Genomic DNA, 14,600 nt, shown 5'->3' with positions numbered 1-14,600 from the left:
TGGGCTTATAAATACTTTATCTCCTGGGAATTAGATGTATCCACTTAGTCATGGGCATAGTTGGACCACTTTGGGTCTCCTCGGTGGGGGCTGAGCCCATTCAGAAAGGTCACAGAATGAATGAGTAGAGGATGTGGCAGGCTGTTTCCAAAAAAGAGCGCTAGAAAAAGTTCCATTTCCACATTGAAGATAAATTACTGCTCTCATGGTGAGCTGCAAGTTCATAGCATGGGGGGACACCAGAAGCCATTCTATTGCCCAAGTTCCAGATTATGGGCACATATGACAAGGGAAGAGTGTCTTTTCTACAAGAATTCTCATTTCTGATTTGTCTACAGCAGCAGAACCAAGGTAAAGTTAACAACAATGAGTGTTTCTGCCCAAGCGGTAGGCTTTCTGAATACAGACACTTTTTTTTTTTTTTTTTTAAGATTTTAAGTAACCCTTACACCCATAATGGGCTCAAACTCAGAACCCTGAGATCAAGAGTCACATGCTCTACTGACTGAGCCAGCCTGGCACACCATGTACAAATACTTCTAAAAAGAATCTAAATCTCTTTTCTATATGTGGTTCACAGTAGGTCTTCAAACCTATTTATATGCATGCCAGCATGAGAAGATGAATGGTGACTTTCATTTTATTTCTCTACACAGAAACCTTTAAATGATATTTTAATTTAAAAACCAAAGTGGAGTTTCTGGGGTTTTTTTTTGTTTGTTTGTTTTTATCCAATCCAATGCTTTCATATCTGGTCCAAACAAATCTTTCCACATTATGTTCTACACTTGCCCAATAGAATCTTCCAATTCTAATCCAAGGGGACTAGTGAAAAGTAATTATGACATGCTTATTTTCATTTCATTGGATCATATTGCTTTTCTTCCTATCTCAATCCTACCCTCTCTACAATATCCAGTTCAAATTTCACTTTTTCCCATGAATCCAGGGGGATGGGTAAAATAGGGGATGCGGATTAAAGAGTACACTTCTCATGATGAGCAGCGAGTAATGTATAAAATTGCTGAATCACTATTTTGTTTACCTAGACGAACGTAACACTGCTTGTTAACTACACTGGAAATAAAATAAAAAACTTAAAAACTTACATACTTAAATAAATAAATGAATGAATAAATAAGTTCTTAATTAAATGACCCCAGATTTTCTTTTTTCCCCAGACTGCTATTACTTAATACTGACTTGCACAACTCAATTGTTATTCTTCATATATTTTCTTGTATGGACATGAAATTTTTCACTGGTATATGTGTTTTCTCTTAAATGAATAAGATTCTGGAGGATTAGAAACATACCTACAGTTTATTTTTGCTTGCTGTCCTGCCTAGAAGAACACTGAGCAGACAATAGTGGCTCAGTATGTCTCCTGAATGTGTGTTTCATAAACAAAAGCCTAACGTGCTGTGTCATTTCCTGCCTGTGCTCTGCTGTGTGATGGCAGGGCCCAGCAGCCTTCAGAGCAATTTATGCTTCTGAGTCAAACCACATTGTAATCAAACGGTCTCCAAACTGAGTCAGAATTTAAACTCTTTTCACTGTTGTCTCCTTTGAGGCAGCGATGGCTAATTTTCTTTTTTTAAATTTTTTTAAGAATTTTTAAAATTTTTTTATAAACATATAATGTATTATTAGCCCCAGGGGTACAAGTCTTTGAATCGCCAGGTTTCCACACTTCACAGCACTTACCATAACACATAACCTCACCACGCTCTCGCTACCACCCTTCCCCCTGGCAACCCTCAGTTTGTTTTGTGAGATTAAGAGTCTCTTATGCTTTGTCTCCCTCTCAATCCCATCTTGTTTCATTTATTCTTTTCCTACCCCCCCAAACCTCCCACTGTTGCATCTCCACTTCCTCATATCAGGGAGATCATATGATAGTTGTCTTTCTCCGTTTGACTTATTTCACTAAGCATGATACCCTCTAGTTCCATCCATGTCATCGCGAATGGCAAGATTTCATTTCTTTTGATGGCTGCATTGTATTTCATTGTGTATATATGAATGCTCTCATGGTGAGCTGCAAGTTCACCAGACTAGCACAAAATAAACCAGGACTGTCCCAGAGAAACTGACGTATCCATTCATCTGTTGATGGACATCTAGGTTCTTTCCATAGTTTGGCTATTGTGGACATTGCTGCTATAAACATTCGGGTGCACGTGCCCCTTCGGATCACCATGTTTATATCTTTAGGGTAAATACCCAGTAGTGCAATTGCTGGGTCATAGGGTAGCTCTATTTTCAACTTTTTGAGGAACCCCCATGCTGTTTTCCAGAGTGGTTGCACCAGCTTGCATTCCCACCAACAGTGTAGGAGGGTTCCCATTTTTCTGCATCCTCGCCAGCATCTGTCATTTCCTGACTTGTTAATTTTAGCCATTCTGACTGGTGTGAGGTGATATCTCATTGTGGTTTTGATTTGTATTTCCCCGATGCCAAGTGATGTGGAACACTTTTTCATGTGTCTGTTGGCCATCTGGATGTGTTCTTTGCAGAAATGTCTGTTCATGTCCTCTGGAGATGGCTATTTTTCTAAGGTGATTCTGAGACATACTCCTTCATCAAAATTAGTGTGTAATTATTATTAGCATTAACTCATCAATTAAAATTAACACAATTTTATATTGGTTCAGTTTGCCCATTACATGATAACTTCTCCTTGTTTTTGTTTTAGAATGTGATTGTATCATACTGTGAAGGTAGGAGCAGAAATTTTACCTTTTTGGAGGGCAACTTGCAATGGTGTTATATGTCTAAGACTGTATAAAGTCTAGGTTAATAAATTTCATTTCCATATTCCTAGGGAATTAGAAGTATGTGCAAAATTTAGTTAAAGATGTTGTTTATTGGGGCATTATTTATAAGGATGAGAAGTTGAAAACTAGTTCCATGTCAAGAAATAATTACTATAATTACTATTTCTTGGTAAAATTAAATTCTGATATACATATATGTATGTATGTATATTATATATAAACATATATGGTTACTAAAAGCATGTAAAATGACTTTATATATGGATAAGTTATGATAAATGGTTTATTAACATCATGGATAATATATAATATTAAAAATATGAAATATGCAAATATATAATAAATTTTAATAATGGTGGCAGGTATAAGACATTTGCTACAAAGGTAGTACCATGTTATCTGGTGAGTGGGGTAATACACATTTTTCTTTTCTTTTGTTGAATTACCATTACCCTATAATTATTTTGGGTGGCTTTGGAAATTATTAAAATTGGAAATGATTTTTTTATTTAATTAATTTATTTTTATCAACATGCAATGTACTATTTGTTTCAGGGGTACAGGTCTGTGATTCATCAGTCTTACACAATTCACAGCACTCACCATAGCACATACCCTCCTCAACTGATTGATAAACCACTGGCCAAACTAATCCAAAATAAAAGAGAGAGGACCCAAATTAATAAAATTATGAATGAAAAGGGAGAGATCATGACTAACACCAAGGAAATAGAAACAATCATCAGAAATTATTATCAACAGTTATATGCCAATAAGTTAAGCAACATAGATGAAATGGATGCATTTCTGGGAACCTATAAACTTCCAAAACTGAATCAGGAAGAAATTGACAACCTGAATAGACCAATATCTCATAACGGGATTGAAGAAGTGATCAAAAACCTCCCCCAAAAAAACAAGATCCCAGGATCCGACGGATTCCCTGGGGAATTCTACCAAATATCAAAGAAGAAATAATACCTATTCTCCCGAAGCTGTTTCAAAAGATAGAAACAGAAGGAAAACTTCCAGACTCTTTCTATGAAGCCAGCATTACCCTGATCCCCAAATCAGGCAAAGACCCCATCAAGAAGGAGAATTTCAGACCAATATCCCTGATGAATATGGAAGCCAATATTCTCAACAAGATCCTAGCTAATTGGATCCAACAGTACATTAAAAAGATTATCCACCATGACCAGGTGGGATTTATTCATGGGATGCAAGAGTGGTTCAACATTTGCAAATCAAACAATGTTATAGAACAAATCAATACGAGAAGAGAGAAGAACCACGTGGTCCTCTCAATTGACGCAGAAAAAGCATTTGACAAGATACAGCATCCGTTCCTGATTTAAATGTTTCAAAGTATAAGGAGAGAGCTAACCTTCCTCAACTCCATAAAATCTATCTATGAAAAACCCACAGCAAATATCATTCTCATTGGGGAAAAGCTGACAGCCTTCCTTTTCAGATCAGGAACACGACAAGGATGTCCACTCTCTCCACTGTTGTTCAACATAGTACTAGAAGTCCTAGCAACAGCAACCAGAAAATGAAGAGAAATAAAAGGTATTCAAATTGGCAAAGAAGAAGTCAAACTCTCTTCACAGATGACATGATACTTTATATGGAAAACTCAAAAGACTCCACCCCCAAACTACTAGAACTCATACAGCAATTCAGTAATGTGGCAGGATACAAAATCACTGTACAGAAATCAGTTGCTTTCTTATACACTAACAATGAAAATATAGAAAGGGAAATGAGAGAATTGATTCCATTACTATAGTACCAAGAACCACAAGATACCTGGGAATAAACCTAACCAAAGAGATAAAGGATCGGTACTCTAAGAACCACAGAACGCTCATGAAAGAAATCGAAGAAGACACAAAAAGTTGGAAGAGCATTCCATGCCCATGGATTGGAAGAATAAACATTGTTAAAATGTCCATACTGCCTAGAGCAATCTATACTTTCAGTGTCATCCTGATAAAAATTCCGGCATTTTTCAAAGAGCTGAAGCAAACAATCCAAAATTTGTATGGAACCTGAGGAGACCCAAATTGCTAACGAAATGTTGAAAAAGAAAAACAAAACTGGGGACATCACATTGCCTGTTTTCAAGCTTTACTACAAAGCTGTGATTACCAAGACAGCATGGTACTGGCACAAAAACAGACACATAGACCAGTGGAACAGAGTAGAGAGCCCAGATATGGACCCTCCAACTCTATGGTCAAATAATCTTCAATAAACCAGGAAAAAATATCCAGTAGAAAAAACTCTCTTCAATAAATGGTGCTGGGAAAATAATTTTAAATTTAAAACTGAAGTATTAAAGTATGATATTGTCAAGAGAATTTCAAAAATACATAATCAATAAGTTTAACTATGGTTGTAAATGCTCAGTTAAAGCTGGTGATAGAGTTGTGGGATAGGGCTGATGTACTTTTTGTGGTAAATGGATTCCAGGGCATAAGAGAAGAAAAGGTTACCAAGGTTTGAGAAATATTCTCTACTTGTGACCGCTGGGAACAGTCCATCATTTTCTAGAAGGGAATGGGCTCCATTCACAGTAATCTGCTACAGCAGTCTGTACAATTTTATTTGCCTCCTCCAAATGATGTGCATACTAATTTGTCATGAGAATTTCCTTGCGTGCTTCAGAGGTCACAGACTTAATGACAGAGGCAAGGTTTACAGGCAGTTCTTCTTCCTGTCTACAAACAATGATAAACTGACATATTCTGCTTATCATAAATAAGTTTGAAAATAACAATGAAAAAATAAATATTTTCATAAAGAGAATTTAGGCAATAAGAGGAAAAGACTGGATATGAGTTTATGGAAGAAGATGTCTGTAGACTTTATAACAACAATAGTTATTACTGTCAGAGTAGCTTTGTCCTGTCTTTATGAGAACACTTTAAGCAATAATTAAGATTTGTGAGGTGGGTTTAATGAATAGTTCACTGTTATGCTGCTCTCTAGCGCCCAAGCCCTTCATTTATTCATATCTTACAGAGTTTTGCATGTCTTTATTGAGCACCTGCTGTGTGTTTCCAATGCTGTGCCCAGGTTGGACAGCGAAAAGTCACTGCTCTTAAGAAATTGAGGCATCTGCTTTTGGCTCAGATCACACTCCCAGGTTCCTGGGATTGAGTCCTGTGTTAGGCTACTTGCTCAGTGGGGAGAGAGCTTCTCCCTCTGCCTGCCCTTCCCCCTGCTTGCTCACTCTCCATCCAATAAATAACTAAAATCTTAAAAAAAAGGGGGGTGGGATAGAGAGAGAAATTGAAGATTCCAATCTGTATTCACATGTCTTTTACCATAAGCTAACATTTTTAGCACCTACCCTGTTTTACATGGGTTTTAATAGAATACAACCTGTTATAGAATCGTACTCTTACAGAATAGTATGAGTTTTTCCTCATTTGCACAACAGCCTCACAGGACGGTCTCCAGACCAGGCCTTTATAAATCTGAGATGCTTAGCACCACGCACAGATGGAACCCTTGGGAGTCAGTATTCTGGAAAATCCTCAGCCAGCTAAATCTTCTATGTCTTACTGCTTCTACCTCAGCTTGCCCAATATCTGAAACTTTTAAGGCATATGCCAATCCTGTCTCGGGCTTTAATAACTTTGATCCATTCTACCCTCTTTCCCAACTCAGGGCTTCTTCTTGGCAGGCTCCTTGGGGTCTCATCTGAAATGTCCCTTCTTCAATAGAACTTCTCTAGTCTCACTAGTTAAGTTAGGTCTCCTCTGGTTATTTTCTACATAACCGCCTTCCACCTCTCTGTTTCTCTCCTAGCAATAATCACAGCTTGTAAATATCTTGTTTATTTCCTGTTTGCTCCTGTATTGTCCTCACACCCATTAGACTGTAAGCTGCATGAGGGCAGTGAGCATGTTCACTTTCATTATTGAATCCCTGCTGCCTGGCACAATTCCTAGAATGTATAAGAGGCACTCTGTATCTATTATTTGAATAAAAAATGAATCAATGAATTGGCTAACTACCATCACCTTCCTTCAGTGGAGGGGTTCCCAGAACTTCTCTCTGGAATTTTGGCAGAACTTTGGTTTGTCCCTTTCGAAGCACATTACAAACTGACCTCTGTCTATGAGTGATTGTCTTCCTGCAGAGAATGTCTTGAATGCTGCCTTCCTGAGCCCCGTACTGTGAGTGGGACAGTTCCATTGAAAAGACTCAGGCATGTGACAGAAATGTAATATCCCGTTTTAAAGCAAACGCCAAGAGGTTAATTATCTTTCCCAAGGTCAATGTTTGAATCTGGATTTGTCTGACATTAAAGCCCAGGCTGTGTCCACGCCAAATGAGCTCTGGCTGAGGTAATGAGATTGCATTTCTTATCTGCCGACTTCATCCTGAGTGACATTGTATTCTGCACCTCTGGAAGAGACAAAAAATGGGAGGAGAATGGTTGCTGGGCAACGAAGGCACCAGGATGTCCTGGTTGCAGCATAATCAGTTGGAATCTGGCAAAGATCCCAGGATTAGAGTAGCAGGAATAATTATTTATCTGACCTCTAATATCCTCTCAGGGTTGCCTTGAATTCCAGTCTCTCACACTAAAATTGTAAATATTATTTTCCATCTCACATGATCCAAAACGTCATTGTATTATTAGGGATCATCTAAAACTCTATTGGCTAATTATTTAATCTATTGATGAATTTCTCCTAAGTTATAGTATCAGCCCTGGGAGAGTTGCTGCATGAACCCTGATTTCTAAAAAGGAAGTTTTCCTGATTTTAAGACACTTTTATTTCACTTGCATGAAAGCACACAGCTGGACAATTCCATAAATATTAAGTTCTATAAATATAAGTAGTAATGCTGATGTGTTTTAGCAGTAGATATAAACTTATAGTCATGAATAAGTTTCATATTCCCTAGGAAGGTCCTAGACCAGCCATGGACAACACACAAAGAGGGTCTCCAAAGCTCTCCTATAACACTTAAGCACTCACTACAGATACAAAGGGTTTGAAATTGAAGTGGCTTGGAAAGTTCAAGACTGGTGAGACTTTCCTTAGATCCAGGTGTGCTGTGTGCCCACCCCCTCCACATCCCACAGCTATAGGGAAGGAATGAGAGACATTTCCTTACCTCAGGATGAGGGAGGGGGTTTCAACTACTCACCATAAGAACTCGCTGTGGGCCGCTTACATTCAAAGGACCAAGTGAACTAATGGATTTGACCTGAAAAATCTCGGTTGTCCTAAGCTGCCTTATGTGACCTTTAGAGCAGCGTTGGGGGTCCATTTTGAAAAGAAATTACACTGGCCATCATGACAGTTCTAAGGTATGTGTGTCCTGTGGATCTGTGGGCCAGACCTGAGAAGGATGAGGTGGTGCTTGACATCTCATGTCTGGAGGGGTCTTTCTGCCCCTCCCTGCCTTTCTGAGCAAGACGTCAGGGGAGTGCTGAATTGCGTAGCTGGGGACTGAGAGAGGAGTCACAAAGGACCCATTGGAAATCGCAGTTCTTAGTCATGGGAGGCAGGGCCAATGTCTATAAGGGCTCCAAGAGAGAAAATGCCAGAAGTTGGCTGGGTGGAGAGAGGAGAAGGCCCTTGCAGCCCTTTCCACTGTGGGCTTCTCACTGGAGCAGGACCAACTTGGGAAACAGAAGGCCTTTAACTATTAACCAAGGCTCCAGTTGAGATTGTTATACTAAACTAGACATTTTAATTACTAAATGGACTGTTTTGCAGGGTGAAGTAGCTGAAGGTCTCTTCACATGAGAGCATCCAGAAAAGGTATGAAGCCTGTCTTAGACTGCATGGAGAAGAACCAGATCCAGAGTGCATTCCTGAACAATCAGGGGGAAATGACACAATGGTTTTCTTTGCTTCTTTTGATCTTGCTCCTTAATGCCACTGGTTTCCTATATTTTCCTAATGCTAGAGCTCCACTCAGCTTTCCCAAACTTTTTGATGTAATTTCAAACACTTGATAATTGAATTTCTGAGCCCACAGAACATAAAAGGTGAATGGTAGGGAGTGGGGGTAAAGAGTCATGGTAGAATGAAACAGGATGACAAAAATTATACATGGTAGACATCACTCAGTCTCTGTCATATTGGTGACTTCTCACCAAATACAGTAACTCTCATTTCTTTGAAGCAGCCAATTGGAACTAACATGGTATCTTCCACGTGCCAGGAGCTGTGGGATTTGCTGACATTGCTTGTGATTCCCTAGACCAGAGCTTCCCCATGGGGTGCTGGGAATGGGGTGCAGGTGGGTCACCACACTGACAGCCAGAGGGGACTGACCCTGGCTTCTTCACCCCTGTAAGCTGCTCAGATAGGATTAGTTTCTATACTTGTCCTGACTTGTACAAGGTTGAGAAGGAATCCTCTAGGCAATTCTGTGAACTAGGTATTAATATTCTTATTTTGTAAAGTAGGAAATGAAAACTCACAGAGATGCTACATAAATATGCACTAAAGAATTAATGTTCAATCTGACTTCAACTGTCTACCACGTGTTTTCTTCCAAATTAACAGCACATTGAGAGGCTAGATCTTTTTGCTGTGACTTACAAAGCAAGAATTTGCAGGTAACATTTCCAGAGTGCAGTATAACTCCTTGATTAGAGCTTCTGAGCAAGCTACCATTACCTATTTGTGTATAGGTGATGTATATACTTGTAAATAAGAACTAACATTGTTTGTAAGGCATTATTCTAAGTATCTTATATGTATTGCTTCACTTGATCATAAAAAATCAATAGGAGACACCATTTTTAACCTCATATTCAGAAGAGAAAATAGATACAAGAGGGAGTGTAAGTGACTCATAACACATCACAACAAGTAAGCAGAATCAGGACTCAGGCTCAGTGAGTCTGACCTCACAGCTGGCACACTCAACAATGACCAGACATCAACTTTTCTTACTGGATAAATATCAAATTAATATATAACCAACAAAAGACATGGCAAAAGGAAGGTAAGTAAAGTTAAGAGCAATGCTATATCAGCTGTTTTAAGGTTATTTGGTCTCAAGTTAGAATACACTTGAAGTGATTTGTGTAAGAAAAACTCTCTAAAGTGGGACAGAGAAGAGTGAGCACTAAGTGGGAAGTAAAGGAATATGGACGTATTGATGAAACTCTTAAACTGTAGAATTAGAACCACATCTCAAATCCATACTTACAATTATGTGATCTTAGATACATTCCCTTTATATTTAAGCTTTGCTTCCTTCCTTATAAATATGGATAATTAAAATACCCTGGGGTCATTGAGTGAGGTGATGTAGGCAAAGGTGATGTAGGCTTAGCCCAACATTGCCACGTAGTAAGCAGTCAATGGTAGGTAGTGTTATCGTATGTCCAAAATAAAAACATGCTGTAAATACTAATGGCCATAGCGGTAGTTTGCATCTCAAAATATTAAGAAAAAGTGTTACAAAGATTAAGCTTAAAACTGTAATTAACATGGTGAAGCAAAAATATCCATATCTGGGAAATTTTTGTCTTTCCACACAATGTCAATACAAAACGACAATACAAAAATGACAATACAAAAAGAGGAGACCTATCAGAAACCAATTAACTATGCTCTGGAAATTTGAGCCACTGATCACCTTTCTAAACTATAGTTTATTCATACATTAAATAAGTTAAATACTCACTGTTACCTGGGAATGTGAAAATAAAATAGGACTGAGACTGTAAAGGCTAAAATCTTTTCTAAACTGTAATACATATATATTATATATACACACACATATAGGATATACATACATATGTCCACACAAATGTGAAGAATTGTTATCACAAGAAAATATATGTTGCAGTAAGAGAGTTTTTAAGACTCTAAAAGAATTATCTGTTTTCAATGCTCCAGTTTGAATTTCCAATCTTCTTTACTTTTGACTCAAAATGGCATTTATTTATTTGAAAATGATATCCTTCCAAGACAAAAACATGTATGTTTACTGTGTTTCCAAAATACCAGTACTTATTATGCAGAGATCATATTTTGTTACTCTAGGATCTTATGTGGGAATGGCGACCTTGTGTGGGGCATTAAGTATGAGAAGTTTTTATTTGTAATTATGACAGTCTCACAGTGTAATTTTATCATATGATTTAATCTTTCTAAGCTTCCTGTGAGATTTTGTATGATGAGGATTATAAAACTTACTCCTACATTCTAGGTATGTTTCAGTAAAATAGTTTACCTGATAGTACATTGAACCCTTCAAAATGTTGGTCCTATTTGAGAGTATTGGGCAGGTTTGACTATTTCCTGTGCATTTGAGAAAAGTACACTGACCAAATCAGATGGGGAAAGCTTTTATTTCAACCCAATTTATATTCACTCAGCTCTTATAATATACCTGTCAGTAAGACTCTACCACCCTGTTACTATTTTTATTATTTGTGATTTCTACCCAATACCAGTTTCCACATCCAACTCTTTTCACTATAATTATATTATTGGAACTCTTGAAGCAAGGGAGAAGGGGTTGTGGTTGGAATCTGGACAGTCCACATTAGTGGTTTATTCATTATGCATGTAGCATCATTCGGGAGATGGGATCCCCATGGGAACATGGACCAAGTCATGGTAGATGGATGTCCGAGTTTATAGGATGAGGGCAATGGTGTGCTGCTATATCTTTAACCATGGACTCTGGAGGGGAGGGCAGATTTGAGTGTTTGCCAATTTCTGCCATGTAAATGCTCCCTCACTTTGACTGATTTCAAGCTACCCACAGAATGTAATTGAACAGGAAGTTGGGAGTCTATGAACCTAATTGACTTTCTTGAATCAGTATAGTCCAGGCCCCAAAACAACATGGGATCTGAGGCATGATGCTTAGAAGAAAAAAATCCCTGCTCTTGTCCTGCCCAAAAAAGAACCACTGGCAAGATTTGCTTTTTAGAAAGAAATGATGAAAACCAAAGCCACATTTGTTATCTTTCCATCCCCAAACTAGAGAGTTTTTGAAAACAATAATTTGCATTTTTATTTTCACAGTCTCATCATCTTATTTAAGAAAATCATAGTTATATAAAGTCCCCTTTCCCTCTTACAGGAAATGTCCTCCTTGATATTCTGGCAATAATGAACTTTGTTTTTTATTTTATTTATTTATTTATTTTTGAGTTTTGGGGAGGGGGTTTGTTTTGTTTTTAGCTAGGAATTTCTTTTTTTTCTTTTCTACTTTGCACTTTTTTTTTTTTTTTTAAGCAAAGGTATAATTGTGGCAACTGCTGTAACATTTACTTCTTTTTCTGGATAAGTGTAATTATTTTGCTGTATATAATATATTTCTTGGACTTTTTAAGTATGAAGGGAGTCAAGCAGTTGAAAATTGTGGCTGAAATAATTTTTTTCTAAATATAAGATTGTGATTCTTGTGTAGTATGTTTCTTGCACACCCAATGAGTTTTGTCATTGTAACATCGTGATGCACATGTTCAGAGAACATCCTGGCCACACCTGTGAGTCTTGCCAGTGAAAAGGAGACACCAATCTCTGAATGGTCATTCCAGTTCAGGAGGAAAGATCAAAAGATTAATGCCATATAATGCCAAAAACAATACATGAAAGACATAGTTGGTAAACTGGACTTTATGAAAATCAAAAACTTCTGTGAAAGACAATATTGAGACCATTAGAATAAACCATAGACCAGAAGAAAATATTTCCAAAGGACACATCTGATAAAGGACTGCTTTCTGAAATATACAAAGAACTCTTAAAAGTCAACAATAAGAAAACAAGCAACCCAATTAAAAAATGGACCAAAGATTTTAACAGTCACCTCACCAAAGAACGTATACAGATGGCAAAAGTATACATGAAAAGATGCTTCATATCACATGTCATCAGGGAAAGGTAAGTTAAAACAAAAATGAGACACCACTCAGCATAATCTCTTCCAGGATGCTGAGTGAAATAAGTCAAGCAGAGAGTCAATTATCATATGGATTCACTTACTTGTGGAGCATAAGAAATAACACTGAGGACATTGGGAGATGGAGAGGAGAAGTGAGTTGGGGGAAATTAGAGAGGTAGATGAAGCATGAGAGACTGTGGACTCTGAGAAACAAACTGAAGGTTTTGGAGGGGAGGAGGATGGGGGTTGGGTGAGGCTGGTGGTGGGTATTAAGGAGGGCACGTATTGCTTGGAGCACTGGGTGTGGTGCATAAACAATGAATTTGGAAGACTGAAAAAAAAATTAAAAAATTAAGATTCCACAAAGAAAAAAAAAATGAGACACCACTATATACCTGTTAAAATGGTCAAAACCTGGGGAACCTGGGTTGGTTAAACATCTGCGTTTGGCTCAGGTCATGATCCCAGAGTCCTGGGATCAAGTCCCGCATTGGGTTCCCTGCTTAGTGGGAAGCCTGCTCCTCCCTCTCCTTCTGCTGCTCCCCCTGCTTGTGTGCTCTTTTTCTGTGTGTGTGTCAAATAAATAAATAAAATCTATAAAATAAATAAATAAGTAAATAAAAATAAATAAAATGGTCAAAACTCAACGTGCTGACAGCACCAAATGCAAATGAAAATGTGGAGAAACTGGAATGCTCACACATTGTTGGTGGGAATGCAAAATGGTGTAGCTACTTTGGAGGACAGTTTGGAGGTTTCTTACAAAACTAGACATGCTTTTATCATGTGAACCAGAAACTGCATTTCTTGGTATTTGTCCAAAGGAATTGAAAATTGATGTCCATATAAAAACCTGCACACTGATGTTCACAGTATAAATAATTAAAAATGTTTCCAGGAGCTTTGCGCAGTGGCAGTATCGTAGCCAATGAGGTTTATCCAAGGCGCGATTATTGCTAATTGAAAAATGTTTCTAGGGGCACCTGGGGGGGCTCAGTCTGTCTTGGGATCAGACTCCCCACTGGGCTTTATACTCAGGGAAGAGTCTGCTTGAGATTCTCTCTCTTCTGCCCTCCCCATCGTGCTCTATCTCTGTCTCAAATAAATAAATAAATCTAAAAAAAAAGAGTTTCTAGAATAAATATTTATTCATAGCTGCTAAAAGTTGGAATTGATCAAGATGTCCTTTAGTAGGTAAAAGGATAAATAAACTGGTGCAGGCAGATAATGGAATATTGTTCAGCACTGAAAAGAAATGAGCTGTCAAGCCATGAAAAGACATGGAGGAACCCTAAATGCATATTACAAAGTGAAAGAAGTCAATCTGAGAAGGCTCTGTACTGAATGAGTTCAGCTATACAACAGTCTGGAAAAGACAGAGCTGTAGAGGACAATGACAAAATCAATGGTTCCCAGGAGTGGAAGGAAGGGTTAAACAGGCGGAAGATAGAGGATTTTTAGGGGCAGTAAAAATACCCGGTATGATATTTTAATGATGAATACATGTCATGATACATTTGTCCAAACCCATAGAATGTACAACAACATGAATGAACCCTAAAGTAAACTATGGATTTTAGGTGATAATGATGTGTCAATGTAGGTTTGTCCTTGGTACATAAATGTACCATTTTGGTGAATGATGTTGATAATGTGGGAGGTTATGTATAAATGGGGTTAAGAAGTATACAAGAAATCTCTGTTCTTATCCATTATTCTTGTCGTAAACCTAAAGTTACTTTAAAAATAAGGGTTCTTTTTAGGAGAGAGGAGAAATAATACCACAGAAGATTGTAGAACAATTCATTCCCTTTATAATATCATCTTTATCTACTAAGGTTGCCACTGATAAATCCAGTGGAATCATGTATTAGCATCTTTAGAGACCTAATTGAAAAAAACAGCATTCTCCTGCAA

General features: G+C 37.8%; 1 non-coding gene across 1 annotated transcript; it reads left to right on the top strand.

Moving 5' to 3' along the window:
* The first annotated feature begins 13,582 nt into the window (after nt 1-13,582).
* LOC116871998 lies at nt 13,583-13,729 on the top strand. The gene has a single exon (XR_004383577.1). It is a non-coding gene; the product is annotated as a U4 spliceosomal RNA (small nuclear RNA).
* Nucleotides 13,730-14,600: the final 871 nt, after the last annotated feature.

This window comes from Lontra canadensis, unplaced genomic scaffold, assembly GCF_010015895.1.
Source record: "Lontra canadensis isolate GAN:19392208 unplaced genomic scaffold, GSC_riverotter_1.0 scaffold1, whole genome shotgun sequence".
Lineage (NCBI taxonomy): Eukaryota > Metazoa > Chordata > Mammalia > Carnivora > Mustelidae > Lontra > Lontra canadensis.
Note: the sequence above shows the minus strand (reverse complement) of the source record. Positions and strands in the feature narration are given on the sequence as shown.